Source organism: Lepidochelys kempii, chromosome 9, assembly GCF_965140285.1.
Source record: "Lepidochelys kempii isolate rLepKem1 chromosome 9, rLepKem1.hap1, whole genome shotgun sequence".
Classification (NCBI taxonomy): Eukaryota; Metazoa; Chordata; order Testudines; family Cheloniidae; genus Lepidochelys; species Lepidochelys kempii.
Window position 1 is genome coordinate 78,268,825 of NC_136388.1, and position 12,346 is coordinate 78,281,170.

A 12,346-nucleotide genomic window follows, 5' to 3' on the forward strand; every position below is an offset into this window, starting at 1 on the left:
ACTGATAAATCTTTCATCCCCTTGGTCTGTACTTTATTAAATGCCTCACACATGTATGTGAAAGACTGTACATGTCAAATACTGGCCAGCTACAGGGAGACGCATATAGCGATTACTACTTACTGCACTAATGGAAGAACTATTATTTCCTTTAAGAGCCACCATGGGAGTGTGATAGATAGTTACCACGAGTCAGTAATGCCAAGAGACACAGAAAGGCCATTCCAGATGGTATAGACTGCAGAGGAGAAGGCTCTCTCACAGGCCACAATACATAACAGATAAAAGCTGGTGACCGTACAAGCAACAGTTCTTTGGTGGGTTCTCATCCTCACCCCTAGGGGCTGAAGGATGCTGCCAAGTACAGGAGCAGTGTTGTGTGTAAACGTGATGAGTATGGCAGGGAGTATGGCAGGAGGAGGGCTGTATTAATGAGCCATTCCTGCGCAGCCGCTACAATACTCCCAGTGAGGGCAGAGAGGGGTGGGCAGATGGTGTAGCAAAATGCCTGAGGGTGTAATGAAGATTGTTGTGAAACCTGTATTTCCTCAGACATGCCTATTTTCACCATCATACTTGTGAGTAAGGAGCCGGGCATGCTGGGAACGTGAGACACTTGCCATTCTGTGAGTAAGATACCTAGTGCTGAGCTTTACTGGAGCCCATATATAGCGTCTGCTGATGCACAATAGTATTTGTGTACCCAGTTGCTCACTGTGCAAGGACATGGAAAATCAAGGCCCATATGAGCAGCTCATGAAGCCACTTGCCAATTCAGCATAACTGACCGACTCCACTCATCACAGGGATGAAACTGAAATAGCAGCGGGAGCTGCAGGGCAGGAGTAAGGGGCATTGGCAGAGCTGCATATAAGAGAGCCCAGAGCAAGAACAATGTAGGATACTGCAGACCAGGGGGGAGGTGTGTTGGCAGAGCTGAGTTGGGGGAAGCTCATGCACTGCCCAGCTGCGCTATGCCTGTCTCATGTCACCATCATTGTATCCATCCTTCACTTTCATGTTATAATTACTATTCAATATTTATACTGTGTTAGCACCTAGAGGCCCCAGTCAGGATCAGGGCCTCATTGTGCTGGGTGCTGTACATACCCACTGGAAGACACAATTCCTGCCCCACGGAGCTCACAATCTAAGAAACAATTGAGCTACTACGTTCACTTATAGATTTTAAAAGTAGCAATAGGGAGCAAGAGAAACAATTAGAGGGAAAAGAAAAAAACAAGAAGCCCAAGAATGAACTTAAAATGTCCTCTGGGGTAGCCAGTCGCTCAGGATTTCTTCCAGTTGGTAACCTATCCATTCCCTTTCCCTCTACAGTTGCAGCTAACACTTCTACACAGACAAACCTTCCATTAGGCCAGGAAGAAATGGCAAGCTGCCTTAATGAATGTCAAAGTTAATACCAATTTGTTATAGGCCAAGATTGCGATGTGATGGTTTTATAAACCCATTCCTTCATTACTGTTATCAATATTATTCTTAGCTGATCCCAGTCTACCAGCAAACCTCACATCCAGCAGATACTCTTTATCTGTGGACTAGTTTATAGGAGCATTGGCTGCCTTGGTTTCTGTAAGCCATCCTGTGCCAATGTATTTTTAAAACGGTAAAATAAAAAGGAATAAAATAAAACAAATAAGGTTTGTTGAGTATATAAAATGTATGTCTGAGTGAGTGCTTAGCGCGGAGCGTCGCTGCAGTGGCTGGGACTCTGATTGAAACCAGACTCAGGAAAGAAGGGCTGTAAACGTTTTTTCACTGCCTGTCCTAAGAAATTTATGTCTCACCCACTCCATCATATTCTTCAGGGCTGCCTTTTTCACAGCTGTCTTCAGAGACTGTCCACTGAGCCCCCTTCTGAAGTCCACTACATGATGTCACCCGGAACAATAACTCACTCACCTCCCAGCATTGTGCTCTGCGGAGAGATATGCCATAAATAACAGGCCGAAGATGGGGAGACATTAGAGAGGAGGCTTTCTTGGTAAAAATCTTCCTGACATCTGAGAGAGGCAAACAACAAAAAAGTGGAGAGGGGGAGCCAAAATGGGTTTTATTGTGAATACAAAACCATAACTGGGAGAAATAAATGGGGCAGAAAAATCACCAACATTATTCCTAGCAGAACCTGCTCAGGACTTTCTTAGTTGAACTCCAGCTGCGTATGTTCCTAGAAAGAAACCAACTTCATCTGAGTTGTCTGATGCCTCAGAAAAAATCAGAACCTTCTGTAGTGGTAAGTTCAGCCTATTTGCTCTACATGCCCAGAAAGTCTCTGGCCTAACGCAGGTTGAACAGGTCAGCAATTAGGATGAGCTTCTGATTCAGAAACATCACACGGGTTGTGACTAAAAGTTGTTCCCATCAAATGGTTCTCCAGTGGCTCCCAGGAGGATGAGTGGGTGGGTACCTAACATGTTCCTAACAAGCCAGTGCCCACATCGCCGACTGTAAGGCACCATGTAAAGCATATAGCCCTATAATTGGGATGTTAAGTAAAATTGTATCATTCTGACTGATACTTTGTGGTTTTGCTATATTTATAATATGGAACTATTTAAAAGAAAAAAGTTAAATGCAAAGACCCACCCACACAGATAGCTCTGATTGTCCCTATCACATCATTTCCCCCTTCCCCACTCTTGCTTGTTTCCTGTCTTAGCAACAAAACCAAGAGATGAATATAGCTAACGGCTCAGTAATGGAAACTATAATATAATTAAAACATCATTTTATTTAACATCATTTAATTCATTCAGGGGGGCGGCTATCAAAGAAATACCCCATAGTAGTATTTAAATTCAAAAAGGGAAACTACACAAAATGAGGAAGCTAGTTAAATGGAAATTCAAAGAAATAGTCACAAGAGTGAAATGCCTGCAAGCTGCATGGAGACTTTTTAAAACACCATGATGGAGGCTTAAACTAAATGTATACCCCCCAATTTATATATATATATATATACATACAGCAAGAGGCCAAAAAATACCACTATGGCTAAAAACAGAGTAAAATGGGCAGTTAGAAACTAAAAGACATCCTTTAAAAACTAGAAGTCAAATCCTACTGAGAAAAATAGAAAGGAGCATAAACTCTGGTAAGTCAAGTGTAAAAGTATTATTATGCAGGCCAAATGAGAATTTGAAGTGCAACTAGTAAAAGACACAAAAACTAACATTTCTTTTTTTTGGCTAAGTACATGAGAAGCCGGAAGCCTGCCAAACAATCAGTGGGGCCACTGGACAACTGAAGCGCTAAAGAAGCCCTCCCTAGGAAGACAAGGCGGCTGCGGCGAAACTGAATACTTTTTTTGCATCAATCTGCACTGCAGAGGATGAGAGAGAGATTGCCACACCTGAGCCATTCTTTTTAAGTGACAGATCTGATGAGCTGTCCCAGATGGAGGTGTCAATAGAGGAGGTTTTGGAACAAATTGATAAATGAAACAGGAATAAGTCAGCAAGACCAGCTGGTATTCGTCCAAGAGTTCTGAAGGAAATCAAATATGAATTTGCAGAATTACTAACTGTGGTATATTATCTATTGCTCAACTCAGCCTCTGTACCAAATGATAGGAGGATAGCTAACATAAAGATGATTTTTTTAAAAGGCTCCAGAGGCGATCCTGGCAATTACAGATCGGTAAGCCTAACTTAAGTACCAGGCAAATTGGTTGAAACTATAGAAATCATAGACTGGAAGTGACCTCAATAGGTCATTTACTCCGGTCTCCTGGACTAAGGAAGGAGTGGGGACTAAATATTATCTAGACCATTCCTAACAGGTGCTTGTCTAATCTGTTCTTAAAAACCTCCAGTGATGGAGATTCCACAATCTCCCAGAGTAATTTGTTCCAGTGCTTAACCACCCTTACAGTTAGGAAGTTATTCCTAATGTCTAAGTTAAATCTCCCTTGCTGCAATTTAAGCCCATTACTTTTTGTTCTGTCCTCAGTGCTTAAGGAGAAAAATGTATCAACCTCCTTTTTATAACAGCCTTTTATGTACTTGAACAGGGTATCATGTCCTCTCTGTCTTCTCTTCTCCAGACTAAACAAACCCATTTTTTTTTCAATATTTCCTCATTGGTCATGCCTTCTGGACTTCATTTTTGTTGCTCTCTTCTGGACTTTCTCCAATGTGTCCACATTTTTCCCAAAGTGTGATACCCAGAACTGGATACAATACTACAGTTGATGCCTTATCAGTGCTGAGTCAAGTGAAAGAATTACTTCTCATGTCTTACTTATCACACTCCTTCTAATACATCCCAGAATGATGTTTGCTTTCTTTGCAAGAGTGTCACATTTTTGACCCATATTTAGTTTGTGATCCACTATAACCCCGAGATCCTTTTCTGCTGTACTCCTTCCCAGGCAGTCATTTCCCACTTTCTAGTAAAGAACAGAATTATTAGATACATAGATGAACATTATATGTTGGGGAACAGTCAACAAGGCTTTTGTAAAGGAAAAATATGTTTCACCAATCTACTGGAATTCTTTGAGGGTGTCAACAAGCAGGTGGATAAGGGTGGTCCAGTGTATATAGTGTACTCCGTCTTTCAGAAAGCCTTTGACAAGATCCCTCACCAAAGGATCCTAAGCAAACTAAGCAGTCATGGGATAAGAGGGAAGGTCCTCTCATGGATTGGTAACTGATTAGAAGATAGGAAACAAAGGATAGGAATAAATGATCAGTTTCCACAATGGAGAAAAGTAAAGAGTGGGGTCCCCCAAGAAGCTGTACTGGGACCAGTGCTGTTCAACACATTAATAAATGATCTGGAAAAAGGGTTAAAGAGTGAGGTGGCAAAGTTTGCAGATGATACAACATTACTCAAAATAGTGAAGCCCAAAGCAGACTGCAAAAAGTTCCAAAGAGATCTGACAAATTTGGGTGACTGGGCAACAAAATGGCAGAGGAAATTCAATGTTGATAAATGCAAAGTAATGCACATTGGAAAACATAATCCCAGCTATACATTAAAAAATGATGAGGTCTAATTTATCTGTTACCACTCGAGAAAGAGATCTTGGAGTCATCATGGATAATTCTCTGAAAACATCTGCTTAATGTGCAGCCACAGTCAAAAAAGTCAACAGAATATTAGGAACTATTAGGAAAGGGATAGATAATAAAACAGTAAATATCTTAATGCCACTGTATAAATCCATGATATGCCTACACCTTGAATGTTGCATTCAGTTCTGGTTACCCCATCTCAGAAAAGACATATTAGAATTGAAAAAAGTATCAAAAATCTCAACAAAAATTATGAGGGGTATGGAACAGCTTCTATATGAAGAGAGATTAAAAAGACCAGGACTGTTCAGATTAGAAAAGAGATGACTATGGGTGAGGGGATATGATAGAGGTCTATGAAACGGTGAATGGTGTAGAGAAAGTGACTAAGGAAGTGTTATTCATCCCTTCACATTGCACAAGAACCAGAGGTCGCCCAATGAAATTAATAGGCAGCAGGTCGGAAGCAAACCTAGGGAAGTACTTCTACACACAGTGCGCAGTCAGCCTGTGGAGCTTGTTGCCAGGGGATGTTGTGAAGGCCAAAAAATATAACTGGGTTAAAAAAAATGGATATATTCCTGGAGAGTGAGTCTATCGATGGTTTGGCCAAGATGGTTAGGGACGCAACCCCATGCTCTGGGTTTCTCTAAACCTCTGACTGCCGGAAGCTGGGATGACAGGAGATGGATCACTTCCAGTTTCCCTGTTCTGTTCATTCCCTCTGAAGCATCTGGTACTGGCATTGTCAGAAGACAGGATACTGAGCTAGATGGACCATTGGTCTGACCCAGTGTGGCCATTTGTATGCTCTTATGACTGAATAAGCTTCAGAGACTGAACCCTGCACGTAGTGAGAGGGGCTCTCCTAGACAAGATGAAGCCTATTTCATGTGTATATGATGTTTGTACTGTTGTTATCTGTGTTTAGAAATTAATACCGAAGATGGGTCTCCAGCCAGGGCTGCCAATTCTCCACCTGACACCAGCACAGACTTCCCTTTACAGGTTATGAAAAGCACTTCCAGTTCCCACAAACAGCAGGATAAACACTGGGCTGAGTTTATCCTTTGCACAACTTAATAAAAACCAATGACATTACATCAAAGCTGAGTATTAACTCTCCCCTAGCATCATACAGAGACATCAAAAACTAGGACTACAGGTAGACCAAAGTCTCCCTGGGCTTGTTTTCTTGTCAAAAACAGTCATACAGAGAAAGAAAAGGTCTCCCCTCAGAGCACTCTTGTTCGGCATTTGTTCTCTCACCCTCATGGAATTTTCAAGGGTTGGATTTGCGGTTCCAAGACAATTGTTTAACTAAATAAGGCCCCTCTATACAAGTACAGCTGCCAGGAAAAAACATCTGTGGGACAGTCACCAGTCTACACTGTAGATTGTTCAGGAAGAACACAGCAATGTACAGAAGCAAACTTCCCGGATTAGATGGAAAAGGAACTGTGGAGGGGGAGAGGGACGGTTAATCAGTATCTGTGTCAACTTATGTATGTCGTTTTGTTTTGTGGGTATCACTTATCATTGCATATCTGGTTTGTGCATTAGACCTCCATTTTGTGGACCCTACTTTGTGCACTGTGCTTAGAGCCGTTTGGATTGATGTTTCTGTAGCCTAATGGGATGCACAGCAGCAAGGTTGTATAAGGATAAGTTGTTTCTCACCATATGAAGAGCAAACACTGAAAGTCACACAGGTGGCTGCCAAGGACTATTGACTTGTCAGTGCCTCTTATGCACGTTACCACCCTCTATCTGCAATAAGGGTATGGGGCATGTGAAATCAGCATGGCTGAGGCATGGGGTCTCACACTGGAGCTCATCATGACCAAGACTGGGTTTATAAGAAGGAGGGCTTCTTGTTTCAAGGGGACCAACAATTGTCAGAAGCAAGAGGAACTTGCTCCGGGAAAGGCAAGGGCATCTCTCCCTAGCCTGAACATTGACAGACCTGGGACCCAAACTGGCTGGGTGGGAACAGTCTAAGAGTGGTTGTGTGTTCAGGTGTTTGTTGTTTTTTCCTTAGGTCTGTAACTCCCCTGTACTTTCTAAGAGTAAAGTGTGTGTGTGTGTGCGTGTGTTTAAGAGGTTCCTTTGTAAAGTATTCCTTACTTTAATTGGTTCCTGAAAGTTGTAACTAGAGAAAACAGAGCTCACCCAGCCAGGTGGACTCTGGAAGGAATGGGCCAAAGCAATAGGAGCTCAGGAGGGCTGAGGCACTGGTTCCAGTGTCCAGAGGGCCAGACTGCAGGGTTCCACTGCCAAGAGAGGTTTCAGACATGGGGTCTGGACCTAGGGAATGCATTTGAGAGACCCATAACTAGGAACAGCGAACAGTTACTACTAAGACATTGTGAAGAGAGTGGTCACTTTGGATGGGCTATTACCAGCAGGAGAGTGAGTTTGTGTGTGAGGGGGCGGAGGGTGAGAAAACCTGGATTTGTGCTGGAAATGGCCCAACTTAATGATCACTTTAGATAAGCTATTACCAGCAGGAGAGTGAGTTTGTGTGTGTATGAGGGTGGGGGGGTGAGAAAACCTGGATTTGTGCTGGAATTGGCCCACCTTAATTATCATGCACATTGTAGGGAGAGTGGTCACTTTTGATAAGCTATTACCAGCAGGAGAGTGAGTTTGTGTGTGTGGTTTTTGGAGGGGGGTGAGGGAGTGAGAGAACCTAGATTTGTGCTGGAAATGACCCACCTTGATTATCATACACATTGTGAAGAGAGTGGTCACTTTGGATGGGCTATTACCAGCAGGAGAGTGAGTTTGTGGGGTGGGGGGCGGAGGGTGAGAAAACCTGGATTTGTGCTGGAAATGGCCCACCTTGATGATCACTTTAGATAAGCTATTACCAGCAGGACAGTGGGGTGGGAGGGGGTATTGTTTCATGGTCTCTGTGTGTATATAATGTCTACTGCAGTTTCCACGGTATGCATCCGATGAAGTGAGCTGTAGCTCACGAAAGCTCATGCTCAAATAAATTGGTTAGTCTCTAAGGTGCCACAAGTACTCCTTTTCTTTTTGCAAAGACAGACTAACACGGCTGTTACTCTGAAACCTACTAAGACCATAGGGGCTTCACCACACATAAGACTCAGTGGCTGGATCCCCTCACAATAGATTGGTGCCTGTTCAGAAAGCAGGACTGGAGCAGGTTGTGATCTGCTCCATCATTCCTCTTTCCCTATCCCAAGACCTGCTAACTGAGTCTTCAACTTCAATGTCATGGATCAGTATCTCCAGGCCAAGGGAATATAATAGAAATGGTCTGGGTGAGGCACTAGCTTCAGCACAGCCTCATTTTACCAGGGTAGGAATGTGGAGTCCCACTCATCTTTACCCAGGGCACTCTGGGGTATATGCACATCTCATGTGAGCAGTCCCAGCTGTAGGAACAGCTCAGGTGGGCAACGCGGGAAAATACAAAGTTCAGGTGAGCAGCACAGCGAATACACATATCTCAAGACCTTGGTTCTAGTGAGTAATCTCTGATGTATTTACACCTTTCATGAGCAGCTCCAAGTATCCACAGCTTCAGGGAAGGTTCTGAGGTGTTAAGTACTGCTCAGGTGAGTGATTGCAGGTATAAGTACAGCTCCAGTGCCCTGCAAAGCAGAAGGTTTCTTCCTTTGTTTCTTTAGAACTTGAAAAAAATGTCCAGTGTGATAGAACGGAAGGTGAAGTTTGCTTAGCCAGAGCAGCAGGGAAAGGGTGGTGGAACATGTCCTCGGTCCCACATGGATGAGCCTACCTCCTAGAGCTGGAAAAGAAGACGTGTGGAAATCAGTGGAGGGAATGGGTTTCCCAATTTTTTTCAAACTTCAACACCACTTTGGGACAGATTAATTCTCTTTTATTTTTTATTCTTTCCTGGTTTGTTAGCCCTTAAAAACAACAACTCGACAATTGATGCAGCTTTACAGACTGTCTGGTTGACACAGATGGCCTGTTACAATGGCACAGCTCCAGCATGCCTTTCTTATTCCCTAGGCAGCTCCTGGAGCACTTCACCTATTTATATATTGTTCTTTTTCCAAGTAAGGTTCAAACAGTCATGTTATCAGTGAACAAAGCCCATGGGCCTGATTCTCCTTCCTGCAGGATATAAGTCATTTCCACTGAAATCTCTGGGAAGTTACTTGTACGCTGAGAGATATGGGGACAGAATCAGGGCCCACAAGGTTCTACTTCTGTGCAAAACTCCTGGCAAACTTTGTCCATCGCTGTTGAACACAAAGCTCCATAGCTGAGGTCTGCACTCAGCAAAGGCAATTCACTACCAAACTCTCAAACAAGGAGGAGTTTTGCTTTGGACTCCCCCCTCTCCCCCCGGTGGGTAGCATGAAACAGGGTCTGGGCCTGCTTCTTTAGGCACCATGGGCTGTTATCTCTCACCCCCCTCCCTTTCTTTTACACCTTTGGTTTTATGCCGCCGCCACCTCCCTCCACCCCCACACATACACTTGCAGCGACCCTCACGTGTGCATCCCCCATCTCTTCGTACTGGACTAATTACTTAAACATTGCCATGGTATTTCATATCAGTGTCTGCAGAACTTCTGGGGTTTCTTACACTCGCTCCTTCTCCTTGCGCTGCTGTGAGTGCTTTGAGCACAAATCTGCATTATTTCTCCATTCCATGAAACAATAAAGACAATGTTATTAAAAAATAAAAGGAAGGGAAGCAGCTTGTGTTTAACCTTTTCCATGGAGTGCAGCTTCGTTCCTTCCCTGCTTGCTGTTGTCACGGTGACAGGAGTAGGGCTGCTTTGCATGCACCACAATGCAGCCTCCTGAACTTGAGCCGCCTGTTGAAGCTGTCAGCTCCCATTACGGTCCTGAATGGAGGCATTTGGTCTCCTTCACCAGGCATCTTTATTTCTTTGGATGGAAATCAGAGGACGTGGGAGAATGAGACACTGCAAGCGTTCAAATTCTCGGACTGTGATGCTCCTGAGTGTACTGTTATATACAACACTCTGCGCAAAAGAGGGGGGGAAATGAACCCACACTTTGGGAGCTGCTGCCACTTCTGTGCCTTTTTCTTTCCCTCTCTCCTTGGCTCCCTGGCATTTCTTGGCTTAGTGCAGGCCCAGATATCATCACCTGGTGTCTGCTGTTTAATGACTCATTAGGCAGGAATTAAAGCACAAAAAGGGTCAAATTCCTCCTTGGTGTAACTCCATCTGAGTTCTGCTGACGAATCTAATTCCACAATATTTAAAAACAGAACATCGTATACTGCACCACAACACAATGTAACACGTGCTGCAATGTGTCAGGCAGTAGTATGTTATTTCAGACTGCAACATGTCATGTTACATATGCTCTGCTAGATATATTGGTGGGGTGTTTTTATAGAATCTGTAACATCAGTTGAAGTCTCCACTGATGATGACTTTGTTGATTCCATTTATCTGGATATCTATAAGTTCCAGGAGAGACAAAATTGCTTCCTGGCGGTTGTGATGCTGCAATTCTTGATTTTAGATCCCGAGCAGGTGTTCAGTAAAATGGGTTCTGCCTCTCTCTCATTCTGAATTGTTTCTTGGGTGCAGTAGCTATACCCACCTGAGCAAAGAAATCATGGCATGGCACAGAACAACATGTGGGGTGAGAAGACCTGTAAGTGCCAAAACATTACAGAAGGAAAATACTAATATTTGCCTAAAGTTGTTCAATAAATATCACTTAGTACTTGTGTCGTTGATGTTATAGCTACTGAAATGATCTCACAATCCATGACCCAGGATGATGGTAGAACAGTGGGGGAGGGACTGTGATTTATTTATTTTTTTACAAAATTCAAAATTTGGATTGAAATTTTGACATTTTTAAAATATCAACCAACTGTATAGCTGGTCCAAAAGGGGGGCAAATATTCTCAGAAATATAGTTCACTCCTCCCCCCACCCCACCACACAGAATGTTTTCAAAACTTTGAATTTTGAAAAAATCTCAAACAGCCATACAACTAGTTGACGCCTGTCCGCAGGGGGCAGGAGAGACAAAGTTGAATCAGACAACACTGGCATACTTCTGCCTCCACAAAGGAGCATAGGACTTACTAGAACCGACAGCAGGTACATCTACATGACAAAAAAAGACCCCTCAGCAGTGATTCTTAGAGCCTGAGTCAACTGACTGGGGCTGGTTCTACCGGGCTAGAAATAGCAGTGTAGATGTTCCTACTCACACTGGAGCTTGGGTACCGAGATCCACCCTCCTCAACAAGTTTCGGACCCTGAGCCCCAGCCTGAGCTGGAACATCTACACTGCTATTTTTAGCCTGGTAGCGGAAGCCCCGTCAGCCCAAGTCAGTTGACTCGGGCTCTGAGACTCCCTGTTGGAGGGAGGCAGGGGGAGTTTGCAGTGTAGACAGACCATAAGTGACCCACCCAGTCTGTAACCTGCTTCCAACAGTGGCCAATATCTGATGCTTCAAAGGAAAGGAGAACAAAAGGGGAGGGTGGAATTTTTCATCATGCATCTAGCCATTTGTGCAGTGCTGTAGCTGGGAGAAATGTTTTCTTCGTAGCCCCTGAAGGCGATCAGCTTACCCCTGCCACATGAGATTTGATTACTCCGATTTTGGTGTCATCTTTAACTTCCAGTCCTCAGGAATAATTGCTCTTTTTCAGAATATATTGTATATCCTTGTCAGTACCTCCAATAGTTCACACTTTATTTCTTTCTGAACCCTTGGATAAATCCCATCTGGTCTTGCTGATTTACTATGCTTGACTTTCTCCAGTTGCTCCATAACTTCCTCCTTAGAGACTTCTGTCTCTGGTAAGGCCATATTCTGATTTCCTATACAAAATGCCTTTGGAATGAAATTTTCCCCATTGTCTTGTACAGGAAAGATTGATAAAAGAAATCAGACTTCTCCTGCCTTCTCCATTCTCTGTAATTGTCCCCTTCTCTCCGAGGTGGCCCAGAGCTCTCTACAGCTGCAGCGGCAGCCTTCTTTCTTCTAATGAACTGAAATATTTTTCATTGCTTACCCGAATATCTTTGCCTCTGTTTCTCATGACATCTTTTTATCCTGTTAACTTCCACTTTCCACATTAACTCCCACAGTTTGGGTTCCAGCCTATTGATGTCGTTAGGAGGTGGTTTTCCACCTTTTTAAAGGCATTTTCATTTACCCCTAGTTAATTCATAACCTCTCCACTTAACCAGGCAGGTTTTACTGATCTTTTTACTTTATTTTTTTGTGGGTAGACACATAAACTCCCTGGGCATCTAACTGCTTATCCAGGGCTTCACTCTGATCA